The sequence below is a fragment of the Caretta caretta genome, chromosome 8 (genome assembly GCF_965140235.1).
Source record: "Caretta caretta isolate rCarCar2 chromosome 8, rCarCar1.hap1, whole genome shotgun sequence".
Lineage (NCBI taxonomy): Eukaryota > Metazoa > Chordata > Testudines > Cheloniidae > Caretta > Caretta caretta.
The window spans coordinates 56023101-56036437 of NC_134213.1; the positions used below are offsets into that span (position 1 = coordinate 56023101).

At 39.8% G+C, this 13337-nt stretch overlaps 1 protein-coding gene across 4 annotated transcripts in view; it reads left to right on the plus strand.

Moving 5' to 3' along the window:
* Positions 1 to 13337, plus strand: part of C8H1orf21 (chromosome 8 C1orf21 homolog) — a 201628-nt gene that overhangs the window by 42345 nt on the left and 145946 nt on the right. Inside the window, exon 1 of one of the 4 annotated variants that reach the window (XM_048861554.2) lies at positions 10862 to 11030. The exons of the other annotated variants lie outside the window; for them this stretch is intronic. The gene's annotated coding sequence lies outside the window, so the exon portion shown is untranslated. Of the gene's footprint in view, positions 1 to 10861; positions 11031 to 13337 lie in introns of those variants that run through there. 4 annotated transcript variants of the gene reach the window in all.

Genomic DNA, 13337 nt, shown 5'->3' on the forward strand with positions numbered 1-13337 from the left:
ATTTACAGAAGGGGTTCTGAGAACATCATCTTTATTTAGTTGATATAGAAGCCAGAAAAAAGCCACTCCCACTTTATCTCAGTCTGATCATTCTCAGTCCAAACTAACAGTTGGAACAAAAAACTTTATTAATGTAGATGACTTATAATACAGCCACATATTGGGGTCTATGCTAATAAAATGGACATTTGTGGGGATATGTCCTTGGTTTGCACAAACAAAAAATTACATATCATATGGCATAGGGTTTAGATTGCAAACTCTCTGAGGAAAGGACTGTTCCTCTCCATCTTCTGTGAAGCACGTAGGACACTTCAGGTAGAGTTTCCAACCCTCCAGGTTTTGCCGGTAGTCTCCCAGTATTGGGCTCTATCTCCTGAAGGCTATTGAAGCCAAACCGGGAGACTTTAGGCTGTTAAAGTCCAGCGGAACAGAGGGGCTAAGACAGGCTCCCTGCTTGCCCTGACTCCGCACTGCTTCCAGAAGCAGCTGGCATGTCCTTGCGGCCCCTGGGGGAGGAGTCTAGGGGGGTTTACGCGCACTGCCCCCACCCCGAGAGCTGACTCTGCAGCTTCCATTGGCTGGGAACTGTGGCCAAAGGGAGCTGTGGGGGTGGTGCCTACAGCAGCCGCCTGAGGTAAGCGCCTCCCGGCCAGAGCCTACACCCCTTACCCCCTCCTGCACTAGCCCTGAACCACCTTCTGCACCCAAATTCCCTCCCAGAGCCCGCACCCCCTCCTGCACTCCTTCCCCAGCCCAGAGCCACCTCCTGCACCCAGGTTTCAGAGTAACAGCCGTGTTAGTCTGTATTTGCAAAAAGAAAAGGAGTACTTGTGGCACCTTAGAGACTAACCAATTTATTTGAGCATAAGCTTTCGTGAGCTACAGCTCACTTCATCGGATGCATACTGTGGAAAGTGTAGAAGATCTTTTTATACACACAAAGCATGAAAAAATACCTCCCCGCACCCCACTCTCCTGCTGGTAATAGCTTATCTAAAGTGATCACTCTCCTTACAATGTGTATGATAATCAAGTTGGGCCATTTCCAGCACAAATCCAGGTTTTCTCACCCCCCCCCCCACACACACACAAACCCACTCTCCTGCTGGTAATAGCTTATCTAAAGTGACCACTCTCCTTACACCCAAACTCCCTCCCGGAGTCTGCACCCCACACCTCCTCCTGCACCCCAGCCCCCTGCCCCAGGCTCAGTCTGGAGCCCCCTCCCACACTCCAAACCTCTTGGCTCCAGCCCAAAGCCTGGACCCCCTCCCGCATCCCCTGCCGCAGCCCAGTGAAAGTTAGTGAGGGTGAGGGAGAGGGGATGGAATGAACGGGGCGGGGCCTCGGAGAAGGGGCAGGGACAGGGACGGTGGGCAGGGCAAGAATGTTTGGGTTTGTGTGATTAGACAGTTGGCAACCCTACCCCCTAGGGTGACACAGAGGAATGTTTGGGGTGGGGGTGGGGTGTGCAGCAGAACCTGGGCCAGCCTCTATAGGGGTTGGGGAGGGAGCGTCCTCCAGCCCCACTCTGCCCTTAGCCACAGCTCGACTGTCATTCCCTCTCCATCCCTAGACCAGCTCCTTTTCATAGACCCAGCTCCTTCCCCATCCCCAGTTCAGCCCCCAGCTCTGCCTTCAGTCCAAGCTCTGTTGAGCCAACCGTACAGTAATGGAGTGGGGACACAGATTCAATTACAGGTAAGGGGGGGTGCAACAGGTAACGTTTGAGCACCACTGGTTTAGAGGGGCAAGGACATACGGGATGACTGGCAGGTCTCTGACCAATTTTCTGTGGGAGAAGCCATTATAAATAATTGCAGGCTGAATCTCGTGATGAAGTTTGTACTCCCCTACCTGTGATGTTACTGCAAAGGGGAGAAAGGAATTTTAATAGAGGTCTACTTTGTAAGCAAATGTAGAACTGGATTTTATCAAGGTCCTGTTCCCCCTCAATTAATCCCAAAAGAATATGGGGTGATTTTTATACAGTATAATGTTTCACAGAAAAACTGTACCTTTTTTTAATCCTCTTTACCTATAGTATGGAAACTTTGTTGGTTTCTGATGCTGGGCTGTTCCATAATAACAATTTTTAGTTATAATCAAAATATTAATATAAAGGTTCAGGCAAGGGAAGGCATATAAAGTAACAGTGAGAAGGGAATATTCTTTCGTAATGGGAAAAACCTAATGCTAGATGAAAAGGGGAATAATGTCGGTGGTATTTAGAGGGGTGAAAGGTTGACTCTTTCTAAACCAATGACATTTTAGGTCTGCATTTAAGCACAGGATCTATTCATATCATCAGTTTAAGTTAACAATTTAAATTCATATTAGCCAACATAAATATTGTGCTTTTACTGTCTCTTCTGGTAATAATCACAAGAAGCTCAAAAATCAAATTAAACAGAATCACGAATCAGCTGTATGGTGAATCCCTAGAGGGATTCCAAAAAGATTACGCTCAAGCAGGAACTATTTTTAATTTAAAAGAAATAATATCTAGCAAAAGCAAATAGCCAAATAAAGAGAGAAACTGGCAGAGCAGCATGGCATGTCACAAATATCTCAGGCTATTTCTAAGCATCCCTCAAGAGTTTTAGAGCTAGGAATAGCATGGATATAATCTGCAGGAGCTAAGGTAGGTATCCCTAGAACCACCCTAAAAAATTACATCACTTTAATTTGAAATAATTCAATGCAGTAAAATAAATATTTTCCATATCGTTCAGATTTCTGAATATACAGTAAGATTGATTAGAATAATTGAATGTTGTGCACCAATAGCCAGATTGCTGTCACCTAAGCTGAGTGGCTGCAGCATCATGCCCACAGGTAAGGATCAGGGCAGTCCTTGATCAGTACCTCTTCTGTTAGTTAAATGTCTGTGGAAAGAACATCGCTGATAGAAAAGATGATGGGTCAATGCAAAGGAGAGGGGTCCAGAATTGTAAAATACATTTAAAAAAGCCAAGTATTTTAAAGAATACATATGAAGAGAGTACACAAGAACTTCCTATTAAATGCCATTAGTCTTGTGCTGCAAAGAGCAGGAGACGCATTAAAGAGCCACAAGCTTCAGTCTGAGTATCACTGGTCTAAAATAACAGGGGAGTCATTCTGTTAAGCAGACATGGGCAACCTTAAAGCAATATTTAAAAATTATTTTTCTTTCTTTTTTTTTTTACCAGGAACACTTTATGAATTATTTCCAAACATAATTACTCTCATTATTTTCCACATGCAGTTTAATGTTTTGTTTTTTGTGAAGAGCATGGTGGGTAATATTTGTGAAATAGCAGGGGGATTTGTTTGTACTGATGGATCATAAGGTTTTTTTATTTCTTTAATAAGTATAAATCTAAAAAAGCAAAAAAACGCCACCCTATTACAATAAAAATTCTCTAAAGCGATTCCTTGCTTTGGGTTTCCCAGTGTGTTTTCTTTCTACATCTGCCTCCATGCTGTAAGCTCTTTATGGTATGGAATGTGCGAAAGTTTTATACAGCGCAAACATATTGTTATTGAATAACAAATAAATGTTTAACTTGTACTTAGAAAATATTTCCAAGTAGTAATGTTCTAGATATCAAAACAGCAATGTAACCAGCTCCAAGAAAGCAGCATGCTTATTAGCTCTCAAGTTGAGGTTCCTTAAAACCCTAATTTAACTAATTGAAACACATGTGCTGGTTAGATCTTTAGTTGCAACATTGTCGTCTTGGTCCATTTCCAAGAATGTCTTGCCTCTTGAATTTTATGTTGAGTAAGCTATGTGCAGTAGACTGACAACATTTTAGCTGCTGCATGAAAATGGTGTGGAGAGTGCACCCCTGATTATATGAAACTACTCTTTGGTTTGAGGTCCTGAATTTTGCTCTGAGTTTTTTGGGTTTTCATTTACCCAAAATTTAAAACCAAAACTCAGCTGAAGTCAGTGGTTGTCGTCTGGGTCAGGTAGAAACTATGCAAGTCTACTAAATTTTTCATAATTTTAATCAGAAAGCAAATTATACAGATTCACCTAAGTTTAGCTTGGGTTCCCTAAAGTTTCAGCTGCTTTTTCGTTTTGATTTGAAAATTTTCCACAGTTCTAACTGGGATCTTTTTCATGCTCTTTTATGGAACTGCAAGCTTTTGTGCACTCTTTCTTCAATGGAAAATTCTAATTACTAACTTTAATTTCAAAACACAGTACATCATTATTAAAAACTGAAAAGATCTTTGCTTGGTCTTAAAAACCAGGTCTTAACTTGATAAAAGATTGATCAAACATACTCACCACCTTAAGAGTCTGACATAGGTTGGGATGTAAGAAATGCTTCTAGCTATTTGAATGCACATGGAATTATTTTCAAAGTCATTTTTAATATATTTTTTTTTGTTTTAAACAACTTTTTTTGTTAATTTTTAGAGTGATAAATTAACAAAAAAAGTTTTTGAAATAATTTGCCGTACAATAACTTTGAAAATCAAGGCCTTTGCTTCCAGTTAGTGAAATGCAGCGCCTGTACCTTAATTTGTCAGCAGAAGTTCTTGTTTGGAGGATCATTAAAATCTGAACCAAGAGAGACTAGCATCATCCAGTTCCAGAAGTAGTGAAGTTGGGACAGGTATTTTGAAAAACTGTTTTGGAAAGACAGTGTTCATTTGTGCTAGTAAACATTTTGTTTAGCCATCTGAGGCATTTATATTCACTGCAGTTTACCCTTAAGGGAAAGAGCAAGTATGTATGAAGAAGAACTGTTATATATTCTGAGATGTGTGAAAATGCACTGTACTACCGACAGTGTTACAACCATGCTAGCAGAAAAAGTGCTACAGAGAGGGGTAATCTCTGTAGCATGGTTCCTGTAGTGATTCTTTAAAAAATAAACTTGCCACAGTGCATTCTGAAAGGGTACTAGCTACAACCCTGTTTGGAATACTGCTGCAGCTAGCTAGTTCTGCTCCTGTGTTGGCAGAGTGGAGAACCCATTCAGGGAAACCCTGGGTCTGTTCCTTTTCCCACAGCAGGTGACTGTAGGAGGAGGAACTGAGGTTCTGCCTTATCCACCCACAATCAGTGGAAGCAAGATTTGTGGGGGAACCCCAGGGTCCCTCAACACTGGCAGATGCAGCTACTGGATGACAGCTACATCATGTTCGTGGTGGCTCTTGCCCCTCTTCAGGTAGAGCAGGAAGTGGTGGTACTTGAATATGCTTAGATATGTTCCGCACTTGTGGCTGGGTCACATTTGGCGATGCTTACTGGTAAAATTGCTGAAGTTTAAAGGTGACCTGCCAAGTTAAAATAAAGATAATGGGGACAATGGTTAGAATCTGTACAGTGGAGTTAATTGTGGTAAATCTTTTTAGGGAGGGATGTATTTTGAAAAACTGTAGGGAGAACCTGCATAGGCTCATGGGAAGTCTGCACTACAATATGCTGCTCCCTGCAGAGAGTAATTTTAATAAAACTCCATTTTCAGCAAACACTGCTGTGTGGATCGATTTCTCTTGTGTCAGAAATACCAAAATTGGCACCTACCATTACATGACTTATGGAAACCCTGTATGGTAATGCTAGGTATCATAGGTTGTCCTAATTTTGAAAGGTAAAGAGCTTGGAGATGATAAAGGTTTACAATGTGTGTATCCAGGAAACTGAAAGATTGCCTTTTGGTATTTTGCATCAAGAGTCTGGTAGAGTCTGTACCTTCCCCTAGCTGCAGATATATCCCAAAGTAGGGTGGGTTGTTCTGGAACTGAAACCTGAGTTGAATGCATTGGTTTTAAAGCTTTTAAACCTTTCCCTTCCCCCTCCCCCACCCCTAAGTCCTGATGCTACTGAAAAGTTTAATTTTTGATGCTATTCTTTTAGTACAATGGAAATTATTTTCTCTGACACCTTGTCACATTCAGGCTATTTTAAAGCACTCCGCAATAATGAGTTAGTTACTAATAGCACAGCAACTGTGTAGGCAAACGCAGCAACTATTCGTCATTCAGCAATAGGATCACTGTAGTTGGAAATAGGAAAGACCAATTAGAGTATGCTCTCTCATAAGTATGGGACATTAGGTCTGTTTATGTATTAAGAAGGAATTTAAGCCAAGATGATGAAGTTATCAAGGATTCCAAGCATCAGGATCTGCCTTTACTTGCTGTGTTACTTTGGGCAAGCCACTTTACCAAAAAGTGCCATGATTTCCCTATATGTAAAATGGGGATAAGTTGCTATTTACAGGTGACTTGAGACTTAATCAGTGAATTTGTTTTTGAAGTGCTCTGTGGTAATGTGAGCTGATTGGGTTCTTTTTGGAAAATATAGAAACCAAATTGTTAACTTTTCTATCAAGTTTTAAGAAATGAATTGGTAAGTGCAGATGGAGTCTGCCATGCCTGGCAGGTCTGGTAGATTGGATACCTTAACATAAACCTGAGACGCTCCAGTTCTTGGAAGATCGATTCGGTAGATACAATTCTTGGCCTTTAATAGTGTACCAAAGCAGCAGTCCTTTGGCAGTAACAAAATTTGAGATGATGGCGTTTTGAAGAACTACCTCATCTTATTGGTATGCCTCAATATATCAGCCCTTCCCAGTGTTGTAGTTAGACTTAAATTGTGCTGTAAAATGATGCTAATCTTTGAAGAGGATCTTTTTGAGAAATAGTTACTCTAGAGAGCAAAATCTGTTTGTAAGATATCTACTCAATAATCACAGAATATCTGGGTCTGAAGCTCTCTGGTAGTAAGGATTTCAGTGGGATTACTCATGTATGTAAGTTAAACGTGTATAAATATTTACAGGAGAGAGTCTTTAGTTACTGTTATGTTTTATGGCAGTAAGTTTCACTAGTTAAATATGCCCTTTAATTATAAAACTGATGCTTTTCATTTCATTGCATTGAGGTTCAGTCTCCTATCTCCTCGGGGGGGGGGGGGGGCGGAAGGACAATGCCATCTTGATTAAAAGTGTCCCATGGTGTGTTCCATCATCATGCTTCCTGCTGCAGTTTTACAATGTAAACCTTTTCTTCCTGCAACCTCCAATACAAATGAATAGCCCACTGAATTTGGCTACCCCTGGTTTGAGGTGTTGTCCTCTTTCCTTTGTCTGGAGAAAACCTGTTTATCAGCTCCCCCTGTCATGCCTGGTTTAAACACCTTTAAGTCACAGACTTTAAAGCGTAATATCAGTGAGAATGTATAATTCCACAGAGAGCATTGTCACAATACATTTCACAATGATATTATTGACCAATGTGGTGGTAGTTTTTCAATTATACCTTATAAACTCATTGCATACAGATATCATTGCAGTAGTCTATAGGGGGTGAGTACAGGAGTGCCTTGAGTCACACTGTGCCATCTGATTTCATCTGCATTCTGTATATGCTCTTAGCAGCACACAGTGAAAGCAGCAAGAAATGTACTAACTCTAAAGTCCCAAGGGCTCAGAGCTCTGCTGCAGTTAGCTCATCAGGCTGGACTTGTGTTTTACTAAGGGCTCCATTTAAACCACTGAGAAGGCTAATGAGGTATTCTAACCAGGAACTTTCACAGTTGCTTCTAGAACTTTTCTGTTTTGTACAGGCTTATGAGTTGTCATTAGCCTTTGATGGTATCTCTCTGTCTGGTGATGATGATGATAAAATTTTTTTTGCACTTCATATAATATTGTTCACCAAAGAATATCGAAACATGTTTAAAGCATTCATTCATTATGCTTCATCAGTCCTGTGGTGTAGCTGTTGTTCCTCTTTTACAGGTACATAAAAGGAGACACATAGCGGTAAAGAGTAACACAGTGAGTCAGTGGTAAACCCAGAGTAGAACCTATAGTGCTGACTTCTATCCAGTAGACACCATGGTTCTTCATATTTGGTTTTGTTTTAATCTTAGCTGCTGTGTCTTTAATTCAAAACTGCCTCCTCCTCTTATGTCATTTAAGATTTTTATTCCTTTAAAACGATGTGCCCTTTGTTGGATAAAGTTCTTCACCACACTGAGTTAAATCCATGTATAAAAAGTGAATTATTTTAGACTGTATGCACATGGACTTCAGGAGGAGTCCATGTCAGTTGTCTTTCTGTTGCCAAAAAGTCTCTTGGAGCCAAGATGATGTATTGCTGCAGCTCATGTTCTAGCTGGCACCTAGGAGAGAGAAGGGCATTTAGTTAGTGAAATTCAAATGGGTGCTTTTGTGGCTTCTTTTCCCATTTTCTTTGCTGCTTCATGTCATCACGATCTAACCTATCAGTCCCTGTAGGTTTTAGTCTAGATCCTCAGCTGGCATAGGCTGACCTAACTCCATCAAAGTCACTTGAGCTATGCTGATTTACATCAGCTGAGGGTCTGGCTCTCAATCCCCTCCTCACTGCTCATAAACAAAATGTTTTTCAGTTGAATCCCTCCTCCCCTTCAGTTTTATTTCTCTCTCCCCAACTCAGCTGTCAGAACCATCTAGTTGCTTAGCAACATCTTCCCCCTCTTTTCCTTGCTGCTGTGGTAATTCTTTTTCCATGTTTTGGTACTGATGGAGAGATCCTTCTCCTTGCATGAACTCCTTGCCAGTTAATACTTTATAGAACCTCACTATGTATAGTCACTGTTGTTTGGTGAGATGTGACCATGTTAATTGGATCTGAATGCACGTGGATCTTTCTACCAATACTTAGCAGACTTGCTGTTCAGATTTCTATATTTCTCTAATGAATAGACCTTGCAGATTGTTCCTGGGAAACAAAAAGTGGAATTTCTTTCGTTAGTGTCCATAGTTAAAGTCAGACTAACATTTTTTGGGGTTTCAAACCCCAGAATAGATCTGTAATAAAAACTTCCTTGTGTCTTTCAATTCTTTGCTTAGTTACTGGCAGAAGAAAGCATGCAGGAATAACATAGCCAGGAGGGTTATACTTTGGATATCTGTAAGTTTATTAGTAGAGTTACTTGGCTGAAGAATAGATATAATCATTGTGAATAAGCTTACATTTCAGAAATTAATGGATTCAAGTTTATCCATGAATTTAATACAGTTCTAACTAGTTATACTTGTGCTGTCTGGAGAGCATTCTGTTTTTATAGAGGTAAAATTCAAGGTAAAATCAAATCCCTTATGACAAATCAAAAGGGAAATTACCTTGCAAATGACATGTGCATGATTTCACCTCCTGGTAGTTAGAGAGATTTGAGCTGATCTTCAATATTTTCAGAATGCCCAGCTTGCATATATAGGACCCTAGTCCTGCCAAGAGCTTTGAATGGGTGAATCCGTGAGTTTGCAGGATCATTGTGACTGAAGCTATTCAATACTTCAGAAGTTCGTCTGTAAAAACTGTGGTGGTTATTTCTTACGTAGAAAAGTTTCTACATATGGAAGAATAGACTAATGTAATAAAGGCTATTTATTACAATAGCAGGTACTATATTTTCAGGTAGAAGTATAACTTAAAAAAAAAAAAAAGTATGGTGTCCCTTTGAAGCCTCAACCTGAAGACTTATTTCTCTTGTGACATCTGGAAAAATTAGCTTACCATCCCAGTAGTTAAACTTCTTTCTAACACTTTGAGAAAATTTTGTCTCAATCACCGAAGAAGTTAAACTTAATTAATGGGATTCTATAAAGTTCTGTCCTTGATGTCCCTTCTTGTCATACTATAGTATGAGAAGGGGGCAGTTGAAAAGCCTGTTGAGGGTTTAAATGTGTTCAGTATTGAATTTTCCCCACATTGTTCCCCAGTCAGCCCTGACAGAGAAATAGAAAGATCATCTCCTTCCTTGCCCTCCTTTTATCCTAAAGTATTAATGTTGGAGGCCCTAGATTTACCCTCCAAAGTTTCTAACATCCCGTAATGAAGTGTTTGATTTATGAGCACAAAAAGTGTGTATTGAACTACTGTATATGGTGAAACAATATTTGTATATTTTGGCTATGTTCATATACATACAACATTTTAACTTTGAAAAATGTGGTTCAAGACATAAGTAGGAAGACACATATCCATGCAGAAAATACCTGTTAGTTTATCTCCTGCATGGTGGTGTTTGCCTAGTTCCAGCCCTGATTACATTTTAATAGTGAAATATACACCTGCGTAACAAGGTGACTAAAATATAAACTCTCTGCTGCTTTACAAGTAATTCAAATGCACAAAATTTATATCGAGTATGTAGTTGAAAAATACAGAATATTGACAACAATATTGACTGAAGAATTAATTGTTGGGGTGGTTTTTTTGTTCTTTAGAGTATACGGATTTCCATTATGCTATATTTATCAGTTGTCTGGAGTTGTGCAATTTATAGCAACTATAAACGATGCCATCCGTTGCAGTTATATTGTTCTGCAGAAACTGACGGAAGTTAAATACCATTGCTGTAAATTGGGCTCAGTTTGTATGTTACTGCTTTATAAATAAAACAGAATTAGCTCACAGGTTATGCCATCCTTATTCAGTCGTAACCATCATCATTTGGCCATTTGTGATGAAGAACACACAATCTTTGTAAGCTATTGTACAGCACTAATTTATACTTGGAGGATTATAGCTGCCCTGTTTAGAAGCCATTTTGTGTTGTGCACTTGCATTTAAAAAAAAAAGTGGTCTTTTTATAGATAAGTAGTCAGTAGCATGAGCAATTTTTACAAGCAGGAAGGCAGAGAAGCACTTTAGAAGGGCACAAGGTTGCTGATTTAATTGCTTTGCTTCAGTTTTTAGTCAAAAACTATCAAATCATTTTTGTCTGCAGGGAGGATTGCTGTATATCAAGGACAGGTGGGTTGTGTTTTGCTTTGGCAGTTCTTCTCTTGTAAACAAGCAGTCAGGCAGATGGGTGCTTCAGCCTTTTTCTGAGCAGCCTAGTGAAATGTTCCTAGCTGCTGAGAAGCACAGGTATCATCTTCTTGAAGAGAGAGAGGCTAGAAAAATGGGCTTGAGATCTAGGACCCGAGTTGGTGAAACGTGCTGATTGTGAACTCCACAGCTGGGAGATCCCGGATGATTGTGAAAATCACTCTAAAAAGGGAACTGAGCTTCTGGTAAAGTACAAATCTTTCTCCTTTTCTAGATTGCACTTAGTGTCAGCCACAAACATACCTTGGAAAAGAGAGATTCATTGTATGTTTCACTTATTGCAGTTTTGTCATCCTGGAAATGTTTTGCTTCTTGTGAGCTTTCTAAGGACTCTTCATTGTTAATGTTTAGAAAAGTGCTGGGGTTAGCAGTTCTCTAACTTCTTTATTTAAACTCTCAGATCTGATTTATTTTAAATCAAGAGTTGGTATTGCTTTACTAATACAATAAAATCTTATCTAAGAGAGACTGTTGCTTAAATTCATAAATTATGTTTTCTGTAACCTTAAAAAAAATCCTTCTCAATCTTGAAATTTAAAGGGGGAGAGAAGTTATAAATACATTGCAGGGCCTGCTCTCAAGAAAACAGCTGCTCTTTTTCACATGTGAAAAGCTAACTGCAGGAGTAAAGGGCCAATATGTCTGACATTTTACAGCTGTTTGCTGGCTACGTTTTAAGGTTGGATGCAGCTGCTTTGAGGTTTCACTGTCACAGAGAATATCAGCCTCCTAGACCCCCATTCCTGCAAGATGTTTCATGTGGCCTGAGCCCATGCAGAGCCCCATTATTAAGGTCAGTGGGACTCCCAGTGGGCACAGGGAACTTGCAGGATTGGGGCCATAGACTATTCAGTCAGAAAAGCTTCAGTAATTAATTCTTGTAGGACATAGCCAGGGAGATCAGCAATAATAATGCACATTGAATTAATGAACAAGGATCAAAGTTTAAATGAAAATCTACCATTTCTGAAAAACCTATCAACATGCCAGGAAATGTACATTTTGAGGTAGACCCCATAAGGAAGATATTGGTGTGACATATAGCACTGTGTAGAGCTTATATTACAATACACACAGCACTGCTGAAGCAACCACTTCTGTGTTGTTTCAGCTACCAATCTGAACAATACTAGTAAAAAGAAAATAATTTGATTTTAGTACCAAAACCAGGTCAGATAATTTTAGTGATTTATTATTGTTTTTACTTCTGTTATGGATAACATGTAGGGGGGGCCTCATTGTACTTCAGTGCTGTGCAAATATATTAGACATAGATCCTCCCCTGAAGAGCTTACACAGTGGTGGTGGTATTGGAAGAGGGAGAATATTTCAGTATTTGTTGTAATAAAATCATTCTAAGAAAAATTTTTATTACTGGCGGAACGGAACCTGAGGCAAAATAGCTAATATTGGGCCAGATTCACCAGTTTCAACCAGTTAGGATGGGTGATTTGTGTTGCTGGAGTGATACAAAGCAGCTGGAGTACACTAGTGAATCCAGCCCGTTGTTTGGTAGTAAACAGATTTAATTGAAATTTCCACATCCTCACTTTGCAAATATCCCCAGAATTGTTGTGCTGCCTTTCCACTCCTTGCATATATGTGTTCGTTTCATAATATTCTGAGTCTGACAAAGGCAGAAGACTGTCACAGATGATGTATTCAGGGACAGGACAGTTAGGTACCCAGCTGTCATTGAAAGCCAATGGGAGTTGTATATCTTACTTCCATTTGTACCTTTGAAAATCTTCTCAAACTTTTCTTACTCATCTTTTCCCTGGGTTTCAGGGCAGAGGTAGAATTAAGAATTCAGAGCTTGGATATAGATCCAGCATGAAGGTTTTCTCTTCAGTTGACCACAGTATTCTGTTCTTGTGAATTAAACAGTCACACAAATTTTAATGTGCGTCAGTTCTGTCTTTTCTGCCTAGCTGGGGGAATAGTGTTGCATGCAACATACAGTGTATAGGGTTGTTCTCCATCTCCGCATTTAAAATGTTGGAAAACTAGCTGGCTGCAAAGGTTATGTCAGCCAGTCACTCCCAGTCAGGAGGTTCTAGCAGCACTGTTGATTCTCCGGAAGTTCCCATCTTATTTCAACTGCTTCTTATTGTATTAGCAGTTTGAACATGTTGCAATTATTTAGTACAAATTTCCTCTCTTAGCTGGTGTTTCAGTGGAGTTCATGTGTTTTTTCTGCTTCATATGTCTTTCTGTGCTTTGGTCTCAAATGAATCTGTAGAATTTTTAGATAGTCCATACGTTCTGTTTGTGTTTTTCCTTGTGGCTTCTTGCCAGGGGTGTGCTGATGCAGAGGGCAAACAAAACATGTAAGATTTCAGCTGGGTGCCCCATTAGATTCATGACTTCCTCACAACTGTGGGATCTAAAACTGACAACTCTTGTCTCTGATTTTGGAATTCCTGCATGACATATCCATCCTGGCTGACATTAGCCCACTTCTCTTGTACTACTACACCTCCCCTTAGAGG